The sequence below is a fragment of the Vulpes vulpes genome, chromosome 1, assembly GCF_048418805.1.
Source record: "Vulpes vulpes isolate BD-2025 chromosome 1, VulVul3, whole genome shotgun sequence".
NCBI classification, from domain to species: Eukaryota; Metazoa; Chordata; class Mammalia; order Carnivora; family Canidae; genus Vulpes; species Vulpes vulpes.
The window spans coordinates 55,467,177-55,479,398 of record NC_132780.1 but is presented as its reverse complement, the minus strand read 5'-3'; positions in this window follow the sequence as shown (position 1 = coordinate 55,479,398).

Here is a 12,222-nt window from a genome sequence, read left to right as displayed (position 1 = left end):
ACAGCTTTATTTTCTATCATAGCTGCATCCCCAGGACCCAGGCCAGAAGTTTTAGTAAGCACTCAAATATCGTCTTATTTGATTGACTAAATGAAACAAACAAACAAACAAACAAAACCCTGAAAGTTTCAATAAATAAAAAAGAATTGATGGAGGTTTCAAATGCTACATAGAGATTTGTTTTAATAGGACAACTATAGGCATATGCTATGGATACTGGAAAAAAAGAGTGGAAATCACCTGACAAAGTGCATAACACATTTGAGAAGACAAAATCAGAGTAAGCGAGGCATTGTCGCTGTCCCATCTGATCACCAGTACATAGTTCAGGAAAATACTTACGCAAATAAAGCAAAAGTAATAAAATGGAATAGGACAAAAAGTAAATGAATTAACTATAGTGGGTGGAGGGAGTAGCATCCTTTAGATGCCTCTAATACAGTGATCTTTGGAAAAGCGGAAAGTACTGGGGCGACGGCCACAGAGGGAGCAGCTAGGAAGTCACACTTGTCTGCGATAAGTGACACTGATGCGTGCGGGATGGGGGCCAGCTCTGCCCAACTGAGAATTCAAAAAAAAAAAAAAAAGAATCATTTTGGACCCATAATACACTTCATTGCAAAGATGCAGAGAAAGGTGAATGAATAGAAAGTTTTTCAGTAATAAAACTGTGTTTTTCAAACCGTGCTTTTATTTTGTATGTCCTATATTATTCCTACACATATCAGCTGGCTGCAATTTGATCTGTAGACTCATTAGTACAGGGATGATTCTGTACTGCTCCTAATTAGTGTAGAGTATGTTCTTTCTGCATTTAAAGGAGGCATAGAACTAATAAGTGAGCCCCCCGTTCCTCTCTGCTCCTACGCCCCAGTCATGTCCTTACGTTCGGACTCCGCTTCCATAGGCCGCACGTTGGTCTAATGGAATCTCAAGATCCTGTATGATTTCAGTCAAAACGAAGGAAGGAGACAGAGAGAGAGAGAATCACAGGAAGAGTGATTCTGAATTGGTTTATTGTTTTAGGATTTCGCACCAGAACCTCATCTCCTGAAGTCCTTTTAGTCCCGAGTTTCTGAGTGTGTGTATCTGAGAAATATGTATTTAATTAATTCGTGAACAGAGACTGAAATCAGAACCTTTACAAATTAATGAAATAAAGTCACACCACCCACCTAATCTCTAAAACTGATGGAATTCCAAGGAGCAGAATGTTTGGGGTGCTTAGCCTTGCATGCTGGGACCTGAAGCCACGCACCCATCTGCAGCGTGCCTGGCATTTCTAGGGGTGTGCATCCCTTCAGCGTTCTAATTAGTACTAATGAACCATAAGCTTCGAACCTATTCACTCCTTGTTTTACCTTTTGGGCTCCCTTTTGGCATTACACCCACATAGTGTGAGAATTACACCCAAACAGACTATGGGGTAACGACCTCAGCTACACTTTTGATGGAATGAACAACAGCCTAGATTAGCAAAGAGTTCCTTTGGCTAAAGTGATGATAATCCAAATCCAACTAGCTGGAGCAAAAAGGGGGAGCTAATGGAGGGACGCCTTGTTGTCCAACGCGATGAAAGGAGAGTTGTTTGCCAACCCTGGGGCCGTGAGCACAGCCAGGGCTCTCTGTGCCAGCCTCTTGTCTCTGCTTCTCTGTTTTCCAGCTTCATTTTCTTCCCTATTAGAAGCTTTGTTTTGTTTTTGTTTTTGTTTTTGTTTTTTTGCCCTGTCTCCCACATGTTGCTGCTCCTTCTACCAAAGGCACTGGCTGGCTTTTCCTAATTCTAATTGGAAAAAAGCCCCAGGAAGGATACCGAGCTACTCTTCTTAGGTCATAGCTCTACCCTTGATGGATTCAGCCGAGGCAAAGAGGCCACAGTGTCGGAGTGCCCCAGCCTGAGTCTGGGGCTCAATCCTGCCCTAGTTAATATACAGGATGTGCGGGGGCTTGGAGATCAGATCTGGAACAACGTCTCTGCTCCCCTTCAAACCCTGCGGCCTAACTGCAAGGGGAGGCAGCTCCATGAGGAAGGAGAACCTTGACGTAGAAGTGCTGCCAAGTGAACCAGGCGCCTACACCTCTATGGAGAGATTCCAAGGAGAGGGAGGAGGCCTTTCTGCTTCTCTAAAATTGGGGTCTCAGGTGCTTGAGGTTTTGAAATTCCATACTAGTGATCCATACATTTCTTCGATTCGAGGGAGCATCCAAATTAAAAAACAAATAGGGGCTCCTGGTGGTGCAGTCGGTGGAGCGTCCAAATCTTGGTTTCCCTTTGGGTCATGATCTCCGAGTGGTGGGATGATGCCCCTCATCAGGCTCCGTGCTCAGCTGTGAGCCTGTTTAGGATTCTCTGTCCTCTCTATCTTGGTCTCTCTCCCGCCTCTCTAAAATAAATAAATCTTAAAAAACAAAAAAAACAAAAAAACCCCAAACAAACCCAAACACCAGAACTAGTCTTGGAGGAATGTGCAGCCTCTCAGAGTGGCCTGCCCAAGAGTTATTTTATTCCATTCATTTTCCTTAGGGATAGAACCTGCCTTTCTTCATAGAAGCTGGAGAGTCCCCAGAATCGACCGCCTTTTTTGGTTAGTTCATGGTAGGCAGTTAGCAAATGTTGAAGAATTGAGTGGTTAATGGAGACCAGCTGCCTAAGGAGCCCCAGCACCGCACACTGAGAGGCCACGAGCCTGGGGATCAAGGCTGCGTAGTTGGGAGTCATGTGGATGTTGATTCAAGTCTCAGTTCTGATCTTGGGAAAGTCAAAATTTGGAAAACATATGCACACTCAAATATTTTATATCAAAATGTCTGGTAGAGTGTCTGGCACATAATAATAATAGGACCTAAGCAGGTGTACTGAAGAGCCCGGGAGTATGTGCTCATCCTCACCACGGGGTCGGGGGTCTTCCTCCAAGCCCCGGGGCAATGGTATTGTCCTTGCCCAGGTCACCTGTGCCTGGTCCTTTCTCTTAGCTGAGCTGAAGATTTAGAAACTCAGCTGCCTCTGACTCCTCTCAAGAAGGCCAATATTTAAAAGGAGAGATTTATTGGGCTCACTGACAATCCTGACAGGACCCCAGGCTTTAGCTGAGTTAGGTTTATGATGGGAACCACATTGGGCTCTTTCCTCAGAACCTCTGTAGTGTAATTTGAAACGGGCAGATAGGGTAGGGAAAGGCTGTGTCCTAATCCATTTTATGAACCAAATGTCTGATACAATGTGGCCTTGGTGTCCCCTCTGTGTAGGACCGTCCCAAGTAAGTAGACTCTGCTGGTGAGCGTCTTTAGATGAGGGCCCTGATACTGATAAGAACTCCCCTGTGGATCTTTGCATCGGAGACCTCACAAAGTTGCCTTGTTTGTCACATCCACTTCCCATATTTTCTGCTATACTGTTTCCTGTTGGAAACCCACAGGACCCCCAGCTTCAGGAAAACTTGCAACCTATACTTTTGTGAACATCCGCCATGCTTCTTGCAGGCATGAACATTTCTAACTCCCCTTATTCTCCCCCTTGATCTCTTCTTCCATATTAAGTGCCTGGAGCCCTTTCTAATTGTCCTCTACCAAGATGTGGAAGATTGAACAATGGAAAGACCAGTCTACCCACTGACGTGTTGTTCTTGCTCCCAGAGCCTGAGATTAGGGCTTTTGCAATAGGCTACAGTCCATTTTTCCCATACCTAACTTTTTTTTTTTTTTCTGGGAACAAGTGTAAGGCAAATCTAGGATAGAAAGTTAGCCTTAGAAAATGCAATGTAAATCAGAGGAAGAGGCAGAGATAATTTTCACATAGGAATTATATGTGAAAATTACCTTAGGAATTATACCTTTTGGTCCCTACTTGCTCCCCTGTAGCTAAACCCATAATGCTAGGTCCTTGGAAATTGGTGAAATGGAATACTTGACAGCTTGTACCAGGGCAGGAGAAGAGGCATGAACTTGGGAGGAAGCAGAGGAATGGAGGGACATATGGAATTATGGTCAGTGGATCCAGAGAGGAAGTTTTCTTATTCTCTAATAATTACAGGGGTAGCATCTATGTTGAGTAGTCTTCAAACCCAAAGTATCAAGCTCTTTGGGATGGCACAGGGTTTGTACAGAGTAGAAAAGCATATATCGATGTCGAAGATGGGATTAAAACCTGAATCTAAGGATTGTTTTACACATTCCTCTAGACTCTAAGTGTGTGATAAAGAAACAGATTGTTCGGGACACCTGAGTGGCTCAGTGGTTGAGCATCTGCCTTTGGCTCAGGACATGATCCGGGGTCCTGAGATCGAGTCCCACATCGGGCTCCCCGCAGGGACTCTGCTTCTCCCTCTGCCTGTGTCTCTGTCTCTCATGAATAAAAAATTTTAATAAAAAAGAAACAGATTTTTCAATATGGGAGTTTGGGGGCACCTGGGTGACTCAGTCAGCTAAGCAGCTGCCTTCCAGCTCAGGTCATGATCTCAGGGTCCTGGGATCAGTTGGTCTGCGTCATTGTTTTTGGGCTCCCTGTTCTCCCTTTTGCTCTGCCCATCCCACTGATCTTGGGCTCACGAGTGCTCTCTAAATAAATAAATTAATAAATAAATAAAATCTTAAAAAATATGGGAGTCTATCTCCCCTCTTTTCCACAGTTAGTCCATGGAACCAGGTTATCCGTATACAACTCTATCAGTCGTGCACCATCCATCTCCTCTTGGGCTCTTCCAATACATTCTGTGAAGAAGGAAACTAGATAACCAGGCTTCTGACAGGATTTTCTCAGCCTTACTGCTGTGCCATGAAAGGCTACCAATAAGTTTCACCAATTCTCTTCTGAATCAGCTCTTGGACACCTTGACCTTTATGAAGCCAGACCTCTGGGGTACACCTAACCATATGATTAATAACCAAACCATAAAGAAAGAGAAACATACTCCTAGAAATTTGTGAATACCACAGGGACCTAGAGGTGCCTTTGGTGCTCTGGTTTCTCCTGACAGCTGACGTACTAGATCTGGAATGATCTTCATAACAATCCTGAAATCATTGTTTATCTAAACAATACATTTTATGTGGCTTCCTTGCATGACCCCTGGACCAAGTGTTTTGGGAAGATTATAGCAGCACCATATTTGGGCCAACACTGAGAAATATAGACCTGAAAGACTGTACCTGAATTTTCTGGGACTGCTCCCTCTGTTTGAATCACATGGAGAGCATCAGACAGAGTCTCAATTCACTTGGAATGAAAAGAGCCCCAACATACTAAGAACGGCCCATAAATCCTTGATTTCAATAGCTTTCCACATCATTTTCCAACTTTACTTCCATGTTTCATGTTTATTTAATTTTTTTAATGAAAAAAATAATCTTGACCAGATCATAATTGTTTTTCTACCTTTGGTGACATTAACTTCAAGGGTCTCTAAAGTTGGGATTATTCACTAGGGTTTGTTCTAGTATTTCTGTGATTACATATCTTTAAACTCTCGGAATCATAAAAATTTTTTTTTTTTTTTGCACTGGTACGTGATTAATTTTGCTGAGATAGTGATCCACTCTGATTTTTAGTCACTTAGTCCAACACTTTATAGAAAGATCAAACTGCTTTGAAGCACTACTTTTATCCTACGCCCAATCATTTCACATACTTGGGTCATTTTTGATCTATGCTTCATTTATCTGTTCTTTCACCATTGCCACATATTTTGTCAATCTTCTGATTTCTTTCTTTAGGTTCATCTTTTTTCCCCCTCAAATACGGGAAAGTCTTAATTTTTCTATTTTGATTCTAGGAAACAGTGGCTATTTAAAATCCTTCATCTGTGCTAATGGTTCTTTTATTATCTTTGACTTCCTAGGTAAACCATCTTATCACTTGTAAATCATCACAAACTTAATTCTTTCTTTTTCATATTTATATGCTATTGGTTTCCTTCTCCCCTCCCTCTGTCTCTCTCCCACCTTCCCTCCTTCCCTCCTTCCTTCTCCTTCTTCCTTTCTTCCTTCTTCCTTCCCTGGCTAAAACTCCCTAAATGATGCTGAACAAGGGCAGGCAGTGATATAATCTTATCTCGCTTATATTATATTCTTCATAGCTTAAATGTGTATCACTAGGTTTGGTTTTGCTTTTGTTTTTTTTCCTTTACGTAAATATCTGCTATTGGTTTCATTTACTCATACACCTTCTGGGCCAGATGCAAGACAGGAGTGATAGCTTGTGAACCTTGTATCAGCATCTACGCACTTCTACTCCATGTGTGTAGATACATGCCTCTCATCACCTGCCCGGCTTCAGGCTCAACTTGTCTGCATTCCTTGCACCTTGGAGCTTAATTGTGTTTCAAATCTCTCTAAAAACTGTCCATTGACTCTCCAAGTGGGCAGTTTACCACTCGCCAAATGAAATTCATCAATAGCATGGCTTCTAGATTGCTTGGAGTCCTCTTGCTCTGACTTCCCGAATTTCTTTTCCTTTAGGATTTCAATGGGAAGATAGTGAAAAAGTCAGTTCAACCAACCACTTGGAACAGTTAACAGTTCTTTTAAAAATAAAATGTATTCAATTCTCTGTGTCAAAGCACAAATGAGTCTTCTCTTAAGTAATAACAGACGGATGGAAACGACATATTAAAACTCAGCTCCTACCACAGGTCAGTGATGATAACTCCTTTGTAATTGTTATCCTGTTTGGCTAAATTAACACTAGCTAATTGGTTCCAGAGTGAGAATATGGATATGAATAGGTCGTCTCTTCCTCCAAAAATGTGAAAACTAAGCACTTATGTTGAAAGAGTGCTTTTCATTCCATTTATTCTACAAATTCTTTTTCTTTTTTTCTTATGTTGGCAAAGAAACTTCCAAAGAAACACTGTTGGGTTTTAGATCAACACTGTACACTAATTAGAAAAAAAAAAAACCCAAAACTCTTATTCTTTGCAAAAAACAAATATTTATCCCACAGGACCACTGCAGGTTTGTGCAGTGGTCCTGATTTCTCAAAAGGTTTCAAACTCTGATCAATGTTTTGCTGCACTAGGTCTCATTCTTTCACAGTGAAACGTCATCATTGTTCGGGTCACATTCTGGGCAGGGTGGTGCTGTTACATTCTCTAGGAATTGACAGAGGCTTCAAGAGAAGAGAGATGGCTCTTTTTACCTGTTTACCTATGAAGCTATCAGTCTGAAAATGAAGAGCTGCAATGAGAGGCAAAAGAGCAGTTATTGGGGATTAAAGAATTGCCATTTGGGGAGTACGGATCCCGCAGAAAAGTATCTGTGTTGTGGGGTGAAAACAAGGAGTTTTTATGAAAAAAAGAGGAAAGGGGACAACTATATGATTTGGATAAAGAAAAAAAAGTCGTCTATTGTTAGAATTGCTTTTGGTGACACACAGATTGGATATTACGCTCTAAATCTCTTCTGGTTTTTATTTTTCTTTTTTTTAAAATTGAAATATATTTGACAAGCAATATTATGTCAGTTTTGGGTGTACAACCTACTCTCCCGATTTTTCCTTATTTCACTCGACCAGTTCTCAGATTTCTATGGCCCAGGTCCCTGATTTCCAAAGTAAAAGCCGGCTGGTCTGTCAAACTGCCTTTAAATCTAGCCATAGTCTTCTTTTTCTTTATGCACATTATTGTGCATTATTATGACTCTTTGTTAAAAATGTGATAGTGTGAGGGGTTTGTGTTAATTTTCAGGGCCTAAATACTTATTTTGATAAGACTTTGCTCTAACTAGCTTGGGCATTTATACTGACTGCCACACTTTCCATCCTATTGAAGATGATGTATAACTATTGTGTTATTTAAGAGAGAGAGAGAGAGAGAGAGAGAGTCTTCAAAGGTTATCTCCTTCTTGACCAGCTCCAAATGGAAGTAGCTTAACATCTTAAAATTCTAAAAGGTCTTCAAACAAATAGTCTTTAGTGACACAGACTGTGCTTGGGATTTACCGTTTTGGTAACTTGTCAGGCTGACAGAGACTTTTTTCCAAGTGGGCAGCTGTGTGCCCCCTGATGGCAGGTTGCCTCTCTGATCTGGACATTGCTGGTAGGCTCATCTCTTCCCTAGAACTATTTCTTGGTCCATATGGCCAGAACCTTCTCTAGATGGCTCTTCTCATTCGTCCATTGCCATATAGCTTTTTATATGCAGGGCATGTAGTTTTGCAAACAAAAGTGCCAGATGAAAGGAACGGAATATCTGGGTTCTAGGCCTGACTCGATATGTGACTTTGGACAAATCAAATATGTCTCTGGACTCAACCTCAGTTTCTTAGGATATGAAATGAGTGCTTAGAACTTTATTTCATGTCATTTGCCGCTTTAAAGTTTAAAATTCTCACACATCTCAAGGTGACTACTTTATTCCTTTATGACTTATTATCATGATCCATTTGCTGTTGGGAGAGGCAGTAAGGCAGCCAGGGTAGCTTTCAATTCAAAGTTTCCTAGACTGCTGGGAAATTTAATCCCAGACGGATATACGTGTTTTATTTTTCTCTTCTAGATGAAAGAAGAGAAAATCTCCACCCAGCGATTAAAAGTTGAAATAGAAACGCATACATGCAGAGGAAGGGAATTGTTTTTTATAAATTTATTTTTTTATTGGTGTTCAATTTGCCAACATATAAAATAACATCCAGTGCTCATCCCATCAAGTGCCCCCCTCAGTGCCCGTCACCCAGTCACTCCCACCCCCCGCCCACCTCCCTTTCCACCACCCTTAGTTCGTTTCCCAGTCAGGAGTCTTCCATGTTCTGTCTCCCTTTCTGATATTTCTTACTCATTTTTGCTCCTTTCCCCTTTATTCCCTTTCACTATTTTTTATATTCCCCAAATGAATGAGACCATAAAATGTTTGTCCTTCTCCGATTGACTTATTTCACTCAGCATAATACCCTCCAGTTCCATCCACGTCGAAGCAAATGGTGGGTATTTGTCGTTTCTAATGGCTGAGGAATCTTCCACTGTATACATAGACCACATCTTCTTTATCCATTCATCTTTCGATGGACACCAAGGCTCCTTCCACAGTTTGGCTATAGTGGACACTGCTGCTATGAACATTGGGGTGATGTGTCCCAGAATTTCACTGCATCTGTATCTTTGGGGTAAATCCCCAGCAGTGCAATTGCTGTGTCGTAGGGCAGGTTTATTTTTAACTCTTTGAGGAACCTCCACACAGTTTTCCAGAGTGGCTGCACCAGTTCACATTCCCAACAACAGTGCAGGAGGGTTCCCCTTTCTCCACATCCTCTCCAACATTTGTTGTTTCCTGTCCTGTTAATTTTGCCCATTCTCACTGGTGTGAGGTGGGATCTCATTGTGGTTTTGATTTGTATTTCCCTGTTGGCAAGAGATGCAGAGCATTTTCTCATGTGCATGTTGGCCATGTCTAGGTCTTCCTCTGTGAGATTTCTGTTCATGTCTTTGCCCATTTCATGACTGGATTGTTTGTTTCTTTGCTGTTGAGTTTAATAAGTTCTTTATAGATCTTGGAAACTAGCCCTTTATCTGATATGTCATTTGCAAATATCTTCTCCCATTCTGTAGGTTGTCTTTTAGTTTTGTTGACTGTTTCTTTCGCTGTGCAAAAGCTTCTTATTTTGATGAAGTCCCAATAGTTCATTTTTGCTTTTGTTTCTTTTGCATTTGTGGATGTATCTTGCAAGAAGTTGCTGTGGCCAAGTTCAAAAAGGGTGTTGCATGTGTTCTCCTCTAGGATTTTGATGGAATCTTGTCTCACATTTAGATCTTTCATCCATTTTAAGTTTATCTTTGTGTAAGGTGCAAGAGAGTGGTCTAGTTTCATTTTTCTGTATATGGATGTCCAATTTGAGGAAAAGAATTTTATTATGTCAAACCCAAATGATAAGATTCCTTGGGGGAAATGATACACAGTCTAGGCCATGTTTCATAACAGCCAGTTTCAGATACTGATTGTCATGGTTGGACTATAGAATGAGCCTCCTCTCCTGATCCTTGTGGAAATGACAGGGACTGGGGCTTACCTATTTGGCCAGAAAATCAGAGAGGAAGTGAAAAAAATCTATGTTCTGAAAGACAATAGTAAGAACTTCTTCTTCAGCTGACTCAAAATTCTTTCTTAATAAATTGAGGAATATTTTCCAATAACATACTAATTTCATGCGTACAACATAATGATTTGCATTTATTATAAAATGATCACAATACGTCTAGCTAACATCCATCACCAGACATAGAATTACCAAATATTTTCTTTTCTTTTCATGAGAACTTTTAAGATTTACTCCCTTAGCAACTTTCAAATATACAATACAGTATCATTATCATTAGTTCTAGTTCTAGAACTCTACTGTAATTAGCAACTCCGCATTCCTCCTTCCACTCAGCCACTGACAGCCATCACTTCACTCTTTGATTCTATGAATTTGACAATTTTAGATACCTTGTAAAAGTGAAGTCATTCAGTGTTTATCTTTCTGTGACTAGCTTATTTCACTTAGCATAATGTCCACAAGTGCGACATTTTATTTATCCATTCATTTTTCGATGGGTCCTTAGCTTCTTTTCACATCTTGGCTACTGTGAATGGTGCTGTAATGACTATGAAAGTGCTAATATCTCCTGAAATTCTGATTTCAATTCTTTTCTATAAATTTCATGCCTAGAAGTGGGATTTCTGGGTAAAAAAGCAGTTTTTTTTTTTTTTTAAGATTTTATTTATTTGAGAGAGAGCAAGCAAGAGAGAGAGCATGATGGCAGGGAGGGGCAGAAGGAGAGGGAGAAGCAAAATTTCCACTAAGCAGGGAGCCTGATGTGGGGCTTGATCTCAGGACCGTGGGCCATGACCTGAGCCGAAGGCAGATGCTTAACAGACTGAGCCACCCACGTGCCCCAAACATGACAGTTCTATTTTTAATATTTTGAAGAATGTCCATACCGTTTTCCATAGTGACCTCCCAGGTTGCATTCCCACTACGTGTATGAGGGTTCTAATTTCTCCAAATTCTTGCCTGTACTTGTTATCTTTTTTGTTTGTTTGTTGGTTGGTTTGGTTAATAGCCATCTTGACAGGAGTAAGATTCTCATTATGGTTTTAATTTCCATTTCCCTGATGATTAGTGACACTGAGCATTTTTCAAATTGAAATATTCAGACAATAATAAAATTTAAAAAAATCAAAGACTAATTTATAAAAGTATTGCTCAAAGTCACTTTGGATTTTTATTTTATTTTTCACAGATTTTTATTTTATTATGCATTATCAGAAACACTTAATTAAAGGGAGGACAAATAAATTTCAAAATGTTTATAAAAAGTTTTCTTGCAAAACATGGAAGCTCATTAAAGTTTCTATATAGCCAAAGACAATGCTCCAAAAAAGATAGTAAAGATGTTAAAAAGTTACAAGTCAAATTAAATTTTCCTCTTCAAATGTTAAAAGTTTGAAAACAAAATTAAGTTGTACTAATTTAATTAGTGCAAAATTATTATAAGTTCATGTCCTTTTAAAAATAAAAACTAAATATTGATGTTTAAAATTAAGTTTTCTGCTTCAATACTCAACTTATAAGAAACATAAATAGGTAACATGAATAATGCTGTATATATATATATATACAATCACAATTAAAGAAATGAAAATCCATAAAACATTGAGATGCCATCTCTCACATAGCAAACCAATAAAAATTGAGAAATTTACTGATACTTATTGTCAATGGCTATGGGGAAACAACAATCTTAATAAACATTTCATTTGTAGCAGGAAAAAAAAAACCCTCCTATTTCAATTTCTATTTCAATTTCTATTTGTCAAAACCCGAGCCATCAATCTTTTTCTCACTAATTGACTCTATTAATAGTTCCTCAAATAAAGCTGATAAAATTTACATTTCAATTACATTGAAAGTCACTTCTGCATTGTCTGCAAGAGTATGGAACTGGAAATAATGGAAATCCATTTGATGAGAAGCTATATGTTCTTTTAAGAGAATGATGTATGTCAATACAGAGCAATATGAAGAACATAATCCAATTTTTGCAAACATAAAAGGCTTTATTGGTTTAAATTCATTGTGTACTCACTTGTGTGTATTTAATTTTATTTGCAAAAGGGAGCGCCAAATTTTGTTGAAAGGTATTATGTGAAGAACCAAGCCATGTAGGTCAAAAGGTGGTGTTAGAAAGGGTAAGTTTCATTTCATTTAGTAACTTTCTCTAGACTTTTAATTTTAAAAATAAAAAGCATTCAA